We start from the raw sequence: 16,296 nt of genomic DNA on the forward strand, positions 1-16,296 counted from the left end.
TTGAGTCCCACATGAGGCTCAGTGCTCAGCAGGGAGTCTGCTTGAGAGTCTCTCCCTCTGCCCCTCCCCACACACGCACGCCCGCAAGCTCTCGCTCTCTCTCTCTCAAATAAATAAATAAATAATTTTTAAAAAGCTAAATCGTTTCTAATACAAATTAGCCAATTCTTTTTTATTTGTCCATAACAGAGATGAAGAGATACCCTCACAGTAATGACAAATCATTAAACATTACATTAAACTTTGTAACCAACGAAGTAACATTTGTATAAGACTTATGATTTACAAAAAGCTTCCACAACATTATTACAGTTAAAATTTCAGATTATGACCTACATGCTGGAACTTTGACTAGATAAAAGGTATCAAACCATTTTAATCCTTTCATTCCCTACCCCTGTAAAGCCCTTAGGATGCAATAAAACCCCAGTCTTACACTTGGAGAGAATGTGAAGGGAGGTGTGGGTTGGAAAGATGTTAAGACTTGATTATGCTCAACTCCAGAATCACAGAAACAATTTTTTTTAAGATTTTATTTATTTATTCAAAGGAGAGAGAGTATGAGTGAGAGAGAGCATGAGTGAGAAAGTGAGAGAGAGCACGACCAGTGGGGAGGGACAGCAGGGAGGGATAGAGTAAGAATAATGTTGACAAGTCCAACATACTCATGAAAAGAGAGGAGCCAAAATATAGACCTACTCCCAATACTTAAGAGAAGCCACGGCTCTCAAATCCTCTTTTAAAATTGTTTTCATGGGGTGCCTGGGTGGCTCAGTGGGTTAAGTGTCTGCCTTTGGCTCAGGTCACGGTCCCGGGGTCGGTCCTGGGATCAAGCCCCACCTCTGTCTCCCTGCTCAGTGGGGAGTCTGCTTCTCCCCCTACCCCTGCTCATGCTCGCTTTCTCTCTCTCTCTCTCTTAAATGAATAAATAAAACCTTAAAAAAAAAGAAGAAGAAGAAATTCAGTCATTCAATATTTAATATCCATAGAGCTCACACACTGTTAGTGTGGGGAATATAAGTGTGAGGAGTTGAAGACAAGAGTCTCCGACCTCTGGAAATTCACCTACAATTTAATGAAGAGGACATGCTATCTCAGTAAGTAGCAAAAAGCAAAGGAAGGAATTGATAAATGCTGTAGAGGTATACTGATAAAAATATTTGCAAAGTGCATAGGAAAGAGGCATTTCTTTTGTCAGAGAACATCAGAGGGCTTCCAGGAAGAGATGGCAATTGAGCTAGGCCTCAAAACTTAAATAGAAATTGAATTTAAAAATCCAGATGGAGTCAGCTCAAAGAACATTTGGAGAACAGCATAAAGTCCAGTCTGTCTGTGAATGAGACTAACAGAGTTGAAAAAATACTTTTAAGTCTAGCTTCCAGGTTACAAGCTACATATTAGCAATATTGCTTTTAAAATGAACTTTGTTAAAGGAGTACCTGAGTGGGAGACATTGCAACCCCCTTGGGATGCCTTAAAGAAAGAGAAAAAAAGGAATGGTTTGAACTAGCATGGTTTAAGGACAGTCCTGCAGGAAAAAGAGGGTGAACTAGGTCACCATTTCTATTATTTTCTTCTTTCTTCTCTACCCAGAATATCGCTTCCACTCTTTGATTCCAATCAAATCTTCTTAAGATCGAATACAAAAGTAATGTCCCCAAAAAGACTTCTTTGACATACCTTACCTCACTTGGCTGGCTCTTCTGTTTCACATCCTGTTCCCCTCTCTCCTTCCAGTCTTGCTGCCCACCTCTGTCACGCCTCACATCTGTTCTCTACACAGCAGCCAGGGATCCTTTTTTCCCCCTCCTTTCAACTTTCGATTTTGAAATAATTATAGATTCACAAGAAATTGCAAAAATAGTAGAGAGAGGCCCATGTACCCTTCACTCAGCCTCCTCCAATGGTAATATCTTATATAACTAAAATACAATATCAGAATCAGAAAACTGACATTGGTACCATCTACAGATCTTATTCAGATTTCACCAGTTTTATATACACACACATCTGGGTGTATATGTGTCTAAGATCTTTCAAAACCCTATAAGATCATCTAAAATCCTCTTTTCCTCAAATTCTCCACAGTCTTCCTATCTCACTAGAATGAAAGTCGAGGGTTTGGGTCTGCAAGGTCCTAAGTCATCTGTCCTATGCCCCACCTCTCCAAGTCCATGGCCACCACTGCCCATCCTCATTAACTAACTCCAGCCACACTGGCCTCCTTGTTGTCCTCAGGGCCTTTGTACATAGTTTTTCTGCCTGAAATATTGTTCCCCCAGCTATCCCAGTGGTCCCCTTCGAAGCCCTCATCATGCAGGTCTCTGCTCAAATATTACTTCTTCAGAGAAGCCTTACCTGATCTCCTTATAAAATAGCATGTGGGGCGCCTGGGTGGCTCAGTTGGTTGGGCGACTGACTCTTGATTTCAGCTCAGGTCTTGATCTCAGGGTCATGAGGTCAAGCCCCACGACCCCACGTTGGGCTCCACGCTGGGTGTGGAGCCTACTTAACAACAACAACAACAAAGTAGCATCTTCCTTCATTTTCTATCTCCTTATTTGCTTTTATTTTTCTTCAGGGAATTTCTCGCCAAGTAATATATTCTATATTGATTTATTTATTGAATTTCTTCCCCCACTACTCAACAAAATTATTTTTATTTTTATTTTAGATTTTATTTTTAAGTAATCTCTATACCCAAAGTGGGGTCCAAACCCACAACCATGAGATCAAGAGTCAGACGCTCTACTGGCTGAGCCAGCCAGGTGCCCCTATAATTGTTTTTATTTGTTATATTCTATATGTTCCATTCTCTTACCTGCTATGTAAATTCATGTTAATTGTTACAATCTCAGGAACTGTATTTTCTGCTTAAACTTGAGCAAAAGCCTGGTCAAAATCTTCCATTTAAAACAAGCTTCACTGGGAAGCCTGGGTGGCTCTGTCAGTTAAGTGTCTGCCTTAGGCTCAGGTCATGATCCCAGGGTCCTGGGATCGAGCCCCACATCAGGCTCCCTGCTCAGTGGGGAGCCTTCTTCTCCCGCTGCTGGCCGCTTCCCCTGCTTATGCTCTCTCTCTCTCTCTGACAAATAAACAAATAAAATCTTTAAAAATAAATAAATAAAACACGCTTCACTGACTCTTTTTTCCCTTTTCTTCCTTTCCTGGTTCTCCCCACTTTACCTGGTTCACACTATGGAGCAGCAGTACATGTAGAAAATAGGAAGTAGTGTGTGTTGTGGGATTTGTGCATTTGTATAGAGTGGAGGCTTAGGTCATACAGTTGTGCCCAATTGGTGGGTCTGGGTCACAGCCAGGCCATAGTTGCAGGGGAGACTGGGAAAGTGAGTATTTGGTGAGATGAGAAAATGAGTATCTTCTATGGTGAGATGAAGGTTCTGCCTCACAAGATGGGAGAGTCCCAAACTTTGGAAGGGGTATGGATGCCAGTAAGAATGTCAGTGGTTCATGGAAACTGGCAGTTAAATGGTGAGATCCTATAGCCATTACTTCCTGGGCCGCAGCTGGCATCTGGCTGAGACCCTTAATTGAACTTAGAAGAAGATATTGGAAGTTTGACCTCTCTGGGTTGCTAAGGTTGGCAACCTTTGCTTTGTAGCCTAAGATCAGGGCAAGCAGCTGGCTGGGAGTCTGCTTTGTTGCTGGGCTACGGAAGGGTGAGTGGTTATGGTCACTGTGAGGTCCCCAGCTCTCATGGCTCACTCAGCACAGACTCGGAATAGCCACCCTTGAGCTGAATGATTAGGAGCCAAGCTGTTTCAGCATCAGTGGGCACTTCTGGTCCACCAAAAGCACATTTCTATGGGTCATCCCTGCCCACACTAACTACTCAGATAGAGAGAGGGAAACTTTGACCTATGCCTAGATTCAACTCTAATTTTAACTTCTGACTCACTGGACAAGTGGGCAAGAGACCCGAAGTGTTAAATAAATGAATAAACTTGCCCTACAGGTTAAGTTGTTGCCTTGCTTTGATAGGTAATGAGACAGACTAGACCTCTACAACAATAGAAGTCTAACACATAACCTTTACAGCAACCAATTCGGGAAATCAAAACACAATCTCTTCAGCAATTAGCCTAGAACATAGGGACTAGGTCAACAGCCAGCTTCCCAGTGTTTTGCCCCCATTTTCAAATCGGGCTCAACCAGCCAAATACGCTGCCTAAGCCAATCACACAGGATGACCTACTCTGAGTTCGCTCCTCCATGCCAACAACCTCTAATCAGAGCATATGTGAAGCCTTCCCTTCTTTGCATTCTAAAGCTTCCCCATCCCCCTGCCTGGCTTTAAGTCTCTGCCAAGCACAAGTGATGGTGGCAGAACCCCTTGCTGTGGCGAGCTCGGAAGAAATAGCCTCTGTGTGTTCTCATTTGGACGGTCTTCATTCATTTCCACATTAGGTAAATGCTGAACGAATTACTTTTAGCGGTTGTTAGGGGCCGTATTACGCCCATACTAGTAGCCTAGCCTACATGTCTTAATTATCTGCCAATGCCTATATCTCCTCTCACCAAAACCCAGGCACTCTGGAAAAAACAACCAATCAACCTGAGCAGGCAGCTTGCTGCTTGAAATCTGAGGCAGGACTACAGAAATAAAAAGCCTTTTTAGAACATAAGGAATGTACTTTCCTAGCAGGGATTACTGATTTGATCCTTATAATGACTCCTTCTGCATACTTATTTACATGACACTCTCTGTTCACATGCTTAAGAACTTCCAAAACTTGTGCTTTTCAAACCCCTTTTGACCATTATTCACCGCAAGAAAGATACTTTACACCGCGGCTCAGCATATTACCCAAAAAAAGGTCAAAAAAGGGAGCTTAACTCTCACCTGTGCAACATGCTAAGATGTTTTTCTATCTTACACTACACAATTATTCATATTAAATATAAGCAAATATATTTATATATAAAGTGCTTCTTTAAAGAAATACTCAACGACAGTGTGGAAGCTTTCAGAAGACGCACAGGGATACTCGATCCCCAGAAAACAATTAATGTTCCCTTTGACGGCAAGTGTATTCTCGGACATACTTTGTCTCACTTGTGGTGGGGAATGTCTCATGTAAAGAACTCCTCTGGCACGGTAGTTCTCAAACTTCAGTTGTAACAGGATCGCCTGGAAGGCTTGTTAAAACACAGATTGCTAGGCCCCATAACCCAGAGTTTCGGATCCAGACCATCCAGGGGCGGCCTGAAAATTTGCATTTCTCGTGAGTTCCCAGGTGATGCTGATTCTGCTAGTCTGGGAACCACACTGCTCTAATGAATCATCTGTAAATCAAATCACCCTTTTGTGCAATGAATAACCACTTCCTAATTTATCTATTTGTCATATGTCAAGCTTACTGAAGTAAACTTCCTGACTCAAAAGTCAGGCATTAAGGGAGACGGTGTGCTTGCTGGTTCCTTCTTCCAGCCGCTCTGGTGCTCCTTCTCAGAGTTATTTTACCGCTCATTAATTTATTTAACAAATATTTGAGACCCTGTGCCAAGAACTGTGCTCAGCTCTAAATTACAGTCAGCCCGGGCATTTTATAAGAAAACATTTCCCTTTAGAAAGCTGTAGAAGATGCCAAAACCGTTTTTCTATGCTTTTAAACCCAGTGAGTTCCTGATGGGCAAAGATCAGGTGCCCTTCCAGAAATAAGAAAATGATAAAAGCCGGCAATGGCTACAGGGTTTAGAGCTTCTATTCTGCTGGTCTTTGGAAGCAGTATCTTCCAAATCTCCTCTAGGAGGAGGAAAAGTGCTGGTGAAAATTACAGCTCCCGGGCCCTTGGTGATTCTGACTCAGTGAGCTGCGAATAAAACCTGATTATTGTATTTTTAGCAATTACTCCAGGTAAGTCTTAAAATCAAGTATGGAAAACCCTGTGTTACCTTTGAATATAACATAGACCCTAGAATTATATTAACTGAAAGACGGTATTCACAGTTCAGGGGTCCTCAAACCCAGCTGCATATAAGAACCACTTGGGGAACTTAAGAAATTTCCAATGGCTAGGCCATTCTCTATACCAGTTAGATCAGAATTGTTCTCCCCACCTCCCACTCTGATTCCAGTTGGCAACCATATTTTAGAATGACTACCATCATTTATAAAAGGTAAGCTCCTCTTCATGTTCAAGCACCTTTCAGTCTTTTCCCATGGTAGTTGCCTCCAATCACCATGAAAACCTGCAACCTGCTTAAGTGTTGGGGGCTTAAGTGTTGGGGTAGGTGATACCCCATCAAGTGATTTTGAGGGCTCTTGATCTGCTGACCAGCAGCATATTAGCTTTAGAAAGCTCCGTAGTGAATCAGGAACTCCCCCAAAGCTTGGTGGCTTCAGAGATTCTGCTCAAAGCTATAGACTTGTGCCTCTCAAAGTCTAGTGTGCAGAGCAATCCCCTGGGGACCTTACTAAAATGAAGGTTCTAATTCAGTAAGTCTGGGGTGGGATCTGTGATTCCTCATTTCTTTTTAAAAAATTTTTTTAGAGATGTTATTTATTTATTTGAGACAGAGGAAAAAAGAGCACAAGTGGGGGGAAGGGTAGAGGGAGAGGGAGAAATGGAACCCCGCAGGGCTCGATCCCAAGACCCCGAAATCATGACCTGAGCCAAAGTCAAACAGTTAACTGACTAAGCCACCCGGGCGCCCCTGTGATGCCTCATTTCTAACAAACTCCAGGCAATGCTTATGGGGCTGGACCATGAACTGCACTTTGAGTAGCAAAGCTGTAGATTTTCCCCCAAATCTACTGTCAGTAGATAAAAGCTGCAAAAGCATATAGTGATGGCAGGATAGAAGGGACTGGTGACAGTGACTCCCATGTAGGCAAGGCACTATATATATGCCTACTGAACCTCAAAAAAAAGGCAGTACTTTAGTGAACGAAGGTAGGAAGAACTAGACCAAACTGATGAGATAGATTTGAGACAAACTTAAAGAGTGTGTATAATACTGGAATATATGGCTGGAAGCGTAGATAGAGAAAAGCAGACTAGCTTAGCAGGGAAGAGTTTGGGCTTTCAAATCAGCTTACAGTTCAAAACCCGGCTCTACTGTTTTCAACCTGTGTGATCTTCGGCAAATGGCTTAACTTCATCTGTAAAATGGGAACAACTTCTTCGTGTGCTTAGTAAATGAAAGGTGCCCAACCCAGGGCCTGGCAACAGTAGGTCCTCAATAAATGATTGCAATTGTGTATAAATGTAGCCTAGGGGTCTGGAGGTTCTCCAGATTTCCGTTCATTCATCCAATTTTGATGGCTCTCCCTCCCTGCTCAGCAGGCTGTGGGAAATCCAGCCTCATGGAGAAGTTGCACAAATGACCAGGGGAGCTCTCTCATGTGCCCATTTGGGACTTGCAATTTGTTCTCCCCCATGGCTAAGAAGGTTACAACCCTGCAGGCTCAGACTACAGTGGAATCCAGAGAGGCCATTGCCTAGCCTTCACCAGCACTGTTGACACTGCTGAAATGCTAGAAACTTTGCATCTGATTGTTGAAGTCCATGTCCCCTTGCTCTTGCAAAAAGAATATACCCCAGTATTACTATGTTGCTTGGTGATGGCAGTACAGTGTTCTCTGAGGTTGGGGGTAGGGGAGAGAAGAGCCAGTGGAGAAGTCCACAGAAAGGATTCTTGTGCCAAGGAATCACAGAACCTTCAGTTCATAGACAAAGGCGTTTTCTCCCCAGAGCACACGAACGAAGTGCAGTTCCAAGGTCAATCTCCACTCTCTCCGAACTGCTCCTATAAACTCCTTGGTGCTCAAGCCTTATTGCTGATAACAGGAACATTTGCTGACTACTTTACATACATTACATTAGTTCATTTCATTCCCGAACTAGAACTGCACCCATTGTCGACATGAGGAAAAGGAGGCTCAGAGAGGTGACGAAATGTGCCCAGGGACACACAGGTGGTAAGCAGTGGAGGTGAGATTGGAATCCAGGACAGAGACGCTCCTCTGTGCGTCTGCTCCCTACCCTGCTCCCGGCACCAAGGTTCCCCTTACTTCCCAATGTGCTCCCTCAGCTGCCACCTGGGACCCCCAGTCAATCAGACTCGTCTGTCCATGTCTTCACCCCAATTGTGCACAGGGTTTGAGTGTTTTACCCAGAGGCCTCCTTAGTTCTGATGCATGCAAATAGTTACAAAGTAAAGAAGGCCATCAGGCTCCACTCTCTTAGGGCATCTGTATCTTAGGTCTGTTCCAGCAAAGTCACCTGGTGATGGGAATTAAGATGACGTTGGTGGAACCAGTTTGTAAAGGGCTTTGAAGATCAGAATAAGGAATCTGGACTCTAATCTATAGCCAAATTCTAGAACTATATCATTAATATGATGCTGGGGGCTAAGGAGGATTTTTAAAAAGGGTAAAAGGAAGAAAAATCAACCTCAGTTTCATTTGTTCAGGCTGTCAGTGAGTCAGATTTGGGTTCTAAAACTAGTGGTGAGGGCAGTCCCAGGGCTTCAGATAGAGAGTTCCATGTTCAATAAATGAACGTAAGGACAAGTGAAAGCGGTCGGGCTGCCTGATTACCGTCGTACATCCCACGCTGGAGTGGTGACCCACGCCTCACCTGCAGGTGTCAGATGAAGGTGTCCCAAACCGGAATCAGGCAGGAAGACAAAAACAAAGAAAAGAGAGGGGATTGAAGCACACCCCCAAATCCTTGATATCTTAATAGGAATGTAAATCTTTAGGACGAAGTATAAGATGTGAGGTTTCCCAAAGTATTTGACCATTTCCCGCTTTTATTTTTTTTAATCTTTTTTTTTAAGATTTTATTTATTTATTCGACAGAGATAGAGACAGCGAGGGAGAGAGGGAACACAAGCAGGGGGAGTGGGAGAGGAAGAAGCAGGCTCATAGCGGAAGAGCCTGATGTGGGGCTCGATCCCAGAACGCCGGGATCATGCCCTGAGCCGAAGGCAGACGCTTAACCGCTGTGCCACCCAGGCGCCCCTGACCATTTCCCGCTTTTAAAAAATGGGCATAGCTAGGGTCTGCAGAAACGCATTTGGGGCAACGCTGGTCTAGTAGGTACAGCAAGGTGGCGGCCACTGATGGAAGACTTCAAGAAGGGCAGCTGCAGTGGACTAGTTGGCGCGGGGGGAGCCAGGGCGTAGGCATTAGAAGGGAAAGGAGAGACAGGGATGAGGGAAGGTGCTCGGCAGCCGGACTCCTTTGTCAGGAAGGGAAGGAACAGGAATGAGAGCTGGACGAAGGGGCACAGGAGAGAGGCGTGTACGATACTAAGGGCAGATTGATGGTTGGGGTTTTTTTCTTTTTAAATATGGATGACTTCACCATGTCCATATAACATGCTCTCAGCCCTCTGTTTTCTTTCCCTCAGTGGATGTGTCTAGCTGCTTTTCCAGGTGAAACATAGTAGGAGTTACTCCTGCTGCCCTCCTCTCAGGCAGGGCCCCTCCTGGTCAACCAGGAGGTTCCTAGGCCCGCTATGCAGGGGCCTGAGTCCTCAATTTTAGATACAGCCTTATCTTTGATCCCTACAGAAGGTTTAAGCAGTAATTTATCCAAAGGTTCAGGGAAGGGTCCAGAATCGAACTTCACAGAGGATGGGAGATGGGGAGGAGGTTGGGTTAAGGTAAGTATCCTCAGGCCCCTAACCAGACACTTCACTTCAAGGCACCATTGGCAAACCAAATTCCCAGTGCAGGGTTTCTGAAATCCTACAGTCTCAAAGCCTCTGGCTTTGGCCTTCAATGGCCAAGGAAGGGCCAATCTCTGGTCCCTTAGATGAACAGAAGAATAAATTCTACTCTCTGTTCTTCATAGATCTTACATTCGAGGATGTTGCCAATTCCTTCTGACCTAGGGCATCTAAAATCAAGCACATTTAATCACTTTGAAGAGTGATTTTCAAAACCCGTGTGGTCACTTCAGAAATCCGTCTTTCTCTTACTAACTGCACCCTGACTCTCTATCTTGAGCTAATGACTTGGTCTCATTCAGTTAAGAAGGCGAGCGCCTCTTCCCTGTGCCAATTAAGAGGCATGCAATGGCTTCTCACTAATTCCTGGAGTCTGTATGTGAGGGTGTCAGTGTCTGGAGAAGTTAGGGGATGGGAAAAGGTAGGGAGAAGGAAGGAGCCTGTGGGGTGAGTGGAATCAAAGATACAGAAGAAAGGATCATCTGAAGATTTATTTAGGAATGCTAAATGTTTTAAACTCTAATAATTAGCATGGTTTTGTAAATATGCTTGGCAAGAAAAATACATACAATTTATTACCCCGGAGACAAAAATACAAAACTCTAAAAACAGGTACTAGTTCTGAATATACCATCACTAACTTTGTGACCTTGGGCAAGTCACTTTACTTTGCACTTCACAGCTGTGTGTGTTTGGTTTTGTCTACGAATGACATAATATTACACACCTTATCTCTCTCGCAGGAATGCCATGGAGGTCAAACCAGATTACATTAAAACAGTTATAATTACTTACATTTGCATAGTACTTTATCATCCACAGAGCCCTTCTGCATATATTATTCCATTTGCATGAAAGAGCTTTGAAAAGTTATAAAGCTCTATAAAAGGACAAACCTGGGTTTGAACACCAGCTCCGTCTCTCTCTACTTCAATTTTCTCATCAGTAGAAAGGGGATAATGGTAGTATCTACCCCACAGGTTGTTGAGTGACTCAAATAACATGCACACCTAAGCTCAGAGCCGCAGAGGAGAAATATTGACAAAAGTCACTTTGTTCGGGTCCCTGTGCATGTGTCATCCCCTAAAGGCCTTCCCAGGCCTCTCATCTACAATGGTGCCTCCCTCTCTCATCCCTTTCTAGCTCCTGCCCTTCTTTCTTTTTCTGAGTAACACTTAGCACTCTCTGAGATCACACTCACTTATTTGCTTCCTGCCTGTCTCCTCATTAGAATAGAATCTCCATGAAGACAGAGATGTTGTCTGTTTCTCTGTATCCCCAGCACCTAGACTGCAGTAGGTCCTCAACAACTATTCGTTAAGTGAATGCAGTGAGGTGTTATCATTGTTATTGTTGTCATTCCCTAAGACCCCTCTCACGTTGCCCTTTCTGATACAGCTTCACGCATAGGACAGACAACTCGGCTTAGGGAATGATTCCCACCGCACCCCATCCCCCGCCCACCCCCTTTCTGGAATAACAACTTTTTTGAGATATAATTTACAGACCATAAAATTCATCCTCGTAAAGTGTACTGAATTCAGTGATTTTCATATAGTCACGGAGTTGTGCAACCATCATCACTATCTAATTTCAGGACTCACCATCACCCCAAAAAGAAATCCTGTATCTAGCAGCAGCCACGGGTATTCTCCCTCATCTCCCCCCAGCCTGTGGCAACCACCATAACCTCCTTTCTGTCTTTCTGAATTTGCCTGTCCTGGATATTTCATAGAAGCACAATTACATAACATGGGCTTTTATGACTGGCTTCTCTCCATTTGAACGGTGTTTTCTTTTTTCTTTTTTCCTTTTTTTTTTTTTTTAAAGATTTTATTTAGTTAGTTGACAGAGATAGAGACAGCCAGCGAGAGAGGGAACACAAGCAGGGGGAGTGGGAGAGGAAGCAGCAGGCTCCTAGCGGAGGAGCCTGATGTGGGGCTCGATCCCATAACGCCGGGATCACGCCCTGAGTCGAAGGTAGACGCTTAACGACTGCGCCACCCAGGCGCCCCTGAACGGTATTTTCAAGGTTCATCCACGTTGTGGCTTGCATCAGTACTTCATTCCTTTTTAAGGCTGAATAATATTCCAGAATATGCCCATTCCACACGTTTTGTTTATCCAGTCATTGGTTGATGGACATTTGAGTTGTTCTGAATAATGCTGCTATGAACTCTCACGGACAGGTTTTCTGTGTGAGGCGTGCTCTCCGTTCTCTCAGGTGTGTGCCTAGAAGCTGAATGCTAGGTCATCTAGTAACTATGGTAAACATTTTTGAGGAACTGCCAAACTGTTTTCAAAAATGGTTGCACCGTTTACACTCCCCCAGCTTTGGATGGTGGTGACCCAGTGTGAGGGTCACAATTTCTTCACATCCTCATCAACATCTGTTATCATCTGTCTTTTGTATTTCAGTCATTCCGGTGGGCTTGCAGTGGTATCGAATTGTAGGTTTGACTTGCGGGTCCCTAATGACGAATGACGTTGCTCACTTTGTCATAGCCTTATTGGCCATTTGTGTGTCCTCTTTAGAGACGTGTCTATCCAAAACCTTTGCCCTTTTAAATCTCAGGTTATGGGGCGCCTGGGTGGCTCAGTCAGGTAAGCGTCTGCCTTCAGCTCGGGTTATGATCCCAGGGTCCTGGGATTGAGTCCTGTGTCAGGACTGCCTGCTCAGCGGGGAGCCTGCTTCTCCCTCACCTCCTGCCATTCTCCCTGCTTGCTCTCTGTCTCTCTCTCTCTCTCTCTGTCAAATAAACAAATAAAATCTCTTTAAAAAAATTGAGTTATTTGTCTTTTTATTGTTGAGTTGTAAAAGTTCTTTATATACTCTGATGAAAGTCCCATATTAGGTATGGGAGATAAAAGTATTGTCTCCCATTCTGTGGGTTGTCTTTTCATTTTTTTGATGGTGTCCTTTGAAGTACAAATGTTTATAGCTCTGATGAAGTCCAATTTATCTATTTTAAATTCACTTTTGGAATTTCTTCTTTTAAGACCAGAGATGATTAGTCTTTGTCCTATTGCTCCAAGAGCTGGCAAGGGTTCATTCTTTCTGAGTATTTTAGCACCAGCTCTGGAATTTTCAATCAGCCTCTTTCTCATGTTCTATGCCACAGAACGTGCTGTTTCCTCCTTGGAATTCCATCTCTGCCCCATCTTCTCTGCCTACCCAAGTCTTTATTATTCTTCAAGACTTAGCTCAGATATTTCCTCCTCCTCCTTGGGGGTCTCTATTCCTCACCACCGATGGTGTGCAGCTCCGTCTTCTCTCACAGAAGCCATTGCAGGCAGAAGTTTTGTTTTATTGTCTTTGTTATTGGAGAATGGAGTCTAAACTGGTCTGCGTTTGAGTTTCAGTCTCGTGTTTAGCTGTCCAAACATGAGCAATGCAGTATTTCTGATCCCTGGTCATTTTTATAAAATGGAAATAATCTGTAAGCATGGGGTTGTTCTAAGCTTGGAGATACCGTAATAAAGATAAACTATTTAGCTTCGTGGATTCTCAGTAAATGGCAGCTGTTGTTTTCAACATTATGTTGTTGTTTTTAGTGTGGGAGCTGTCTATGAGTATCAGGCACATGTTAAGTTCTCCAGGAATGCTAGTTTTCTTATTTTCTAATTCCAACTCAACTATACTCCTTTCAAAGTTTCCAGGGAGTTGTGTTTCTTGAGCCAGAGCCATCTCGGAACATCTAATGAAAATAGTGAAACATCTCCCCAGAAAACGCACATTACCCAACAGCCTGTGTATGAGGTTGGCAGGATTCCTGAACACCTGAAGCCCACCACAGGCCCAGGGACTTAAGGTTAAAAAAGGATTATTGTTATAGATGTTCATGGCCAGCTCTGCCCAGTTTGTCCTTTTAAAAATGAGCAAGTCTCACCATATCAGCCAGCAATTGCACTCCTTGGCATTGACCCAAATAAGTTGAAAACTCATGTCCACACAAAAACCTACACACGAATGCCTGAAGCAGCTTTATTCAAAGTGTCAAAACCTGAAAGCAACCAAGATGCCTTTCAGTAGGCGGATAGATAAACTGCGGTACATCCAGACAATAGAATGTTCCTTGATGCTGAAAGGAAGGGAGCTATCAAGCTATGAAAAGACAAGGAAGAAACTTAGATGCATATTACTAAGTGCAAGAAGTCAATCTGAAAAGGCTATGTTCCATATGATTCCAACTATATGACATGCTGGAAAAGGCAAAACTATGGAGACCGTAAAAAGATTCGTGGTTGCCGGCGGTTAGGGAGGGATGAGTGGGCAGAGCACAGAGGATTTTTAGGGCAGTGAAACTATTCTGTGTGATACTGTAATAGTGGGTACATGTCATCATACATTTGTCAAAATTCATAGGATAGACAACACAGAGATTGAACCCTAATGTAAACTACGGACCTTGGGTGATAATAAGATGTCAGCTCAGGCTCATCAACGCTGACAAACGGACCACTCTGTGTATAGTGGGAGCTGTGCCTATGTGGGTGCCGGGGCTACATGGGAAACCTCCGTACTCTCTATTCAATCTGCTGTGACCTGAAACTGCTCTAAAAAGTAAAGTGTGTTTTTTTAAAAAGAATGAGCAGCTGACCCTTGAGAGTGATGCCTAGAAGCTGTGTGACCACCTTCCCAGGAAACACCACCAGGAATGTTTCTGAGAGACATGTTTTCTGGAACTTTGGCATGGCTCTCTGCTCTCTGGTGTCATCATGGTCTTCATGGGACACTAAAAATGTCCTTCTCTCTGATGTGGCAAAAACTGCTAAAAGCAAGCAACGACCAGGTTGTTGCCATCTTCCTGAGCGGTTTTATTTTCTAGTATGGGGGGCCACCAGCAGATGGCAATCAAAGAACACAAAACCTAAGCTGATCCTTCAGGAAGCGTTTGCTAGATTTTAGATTGATAAAACGGCAAGTTTAAGGTCAGCAGACCTCTTGGACACCAATTCTCCACAGACTCACAATTTCTTATGCCCCAAACAAACGAGCCATCTTCCATCAGTGACTGAAATAAATGTCTAGCCTCAAAAAAAAAAAAAAAAAAAAAAGGCACCAGGGACAAATTCTGAGATTCTTTAGTGAATCAAATGAGAACTTTGGTTACTCTTTGTGAAGATGAATTAGAAGAATTTATTGTTTTTATTTAGACATTATCCCCGCTTACACTGTGAGCAGGGATAAATGTTCACTGGTGTGTAAAAATGGCTATTTGTGTAAATTATTTTCCAGTGATAAAGGACATACAGCTGTAGTAGGACAGAGCTGCAAAATCAGGAGTTTGCTTGAAACAATCCAACATGGGGAGGGAGGGGCGGTGGTGGAAGGAGGTGGAATGGGCCTGGGGGCGGGAGGTGTTCTTACCAAAATGAGCATTTTAGAACGGGTTGTACAACAACAGGAATTTCTTCTTTCCTCCTTTTTGCTGTTTGCTTCTGGAGATGTACTAGTGAGTGGATTCTCAATAAAACCAAGCGTTCTCAATAATGTGACTATTAAGCATGGAAGACTTTGTCCTTGTTGGTAAATTCTGACTTGTATGCTTTCCATCTTTTAAAATCACCGAGAGTCCACAGAGAGAGTTGCAGTGTGGTAGAGCCTGCAAAATATGAATATTGCTAATTTGTCTGTTAAGTTGAGGCAAAGAAAATCTCAGTTTCTAGTTTACAGTTCAGGCATATTTCATGGCATAATAAAACCCCCTTATACATGGCAATACACTGTAAAAAATGATTAACCGGTTTTGTTTTGTTTATTGACAATATGAAAAAAGCCTCATGGAGTATGTAAAAAAAAAAAATGAACAGTGGACCTAGAGAGTTTGGGGAGAATACTCAATGTTTAAGAAGAAGCTGTAAGCAGTAAATAATACTTTTTGGACTCTTACTATGTATTAAGCAATATTATCCCAAACAGATAAATTAGCCTCATATTTACAGGTGGGGGAACCAAAGTTCAGAGACACTCATCATGTGTCAAGCTGACACATCTGGTGAGTAGCTGAGCTGGGATTTGAACCCAGGCCTCTGGGTAAATGTAAGCATTTCCCTACACTGTGACTGTTGGTCTTATTGTAAAAGGTGATATCAAACATTTGAAACCTTCTAGCATATTCAGAAATTTAACCAAATCACCTGGGGAAGTTGTTAAAGATTGAGAGTCCAGGTCATACCCCTAGAGATTCTAATTCAGAAGATTGGGGATGGGCAGGGAAATTCAAATCAAAACCACACTGAGATACCACCTTACGCCAGTTAGAATGGCAAAAATAGACAAGGCAAGAAACAACAATTGTTGGAGAGGATGTGGAGAAAGGGGATCCCTCCTACATTGTTGGTGGGAATGCAAATTGGTACAGCCACTCTGGAAAACAGTGTGGAGGTCCCTTAAAAAGTTAAAAATTGAGTTACCCTATGATCCAGCCATTGCACTACTGGGTATTTACCCCAAAGATACAGACGTAGTGAAGAGAAGGGCCATATGCACCCCAATGTTCATAGCAGCATTGTCCACAATAGCTAAATCGTGGAAGGAGCCGAGATGCCCTTCAACAGATGACTGGATTAAGAAGTTGTGGTCCATATG

Source organism: Ursus maritimus, unplaced genomic scaffold (genome assembly GCF_017311325.1).
Source record: "Ursus maritimus isolate PB19 unplaced genomic scaffold, ASM1731132v1 scaffold_13, whole genome shotgun sequence".
Lineage (NCBI taxonomy): Eukaryota > Metazoa > Chordata > Mammalia > Carnivora > Ursidae > Ursus > Ursus maritimus.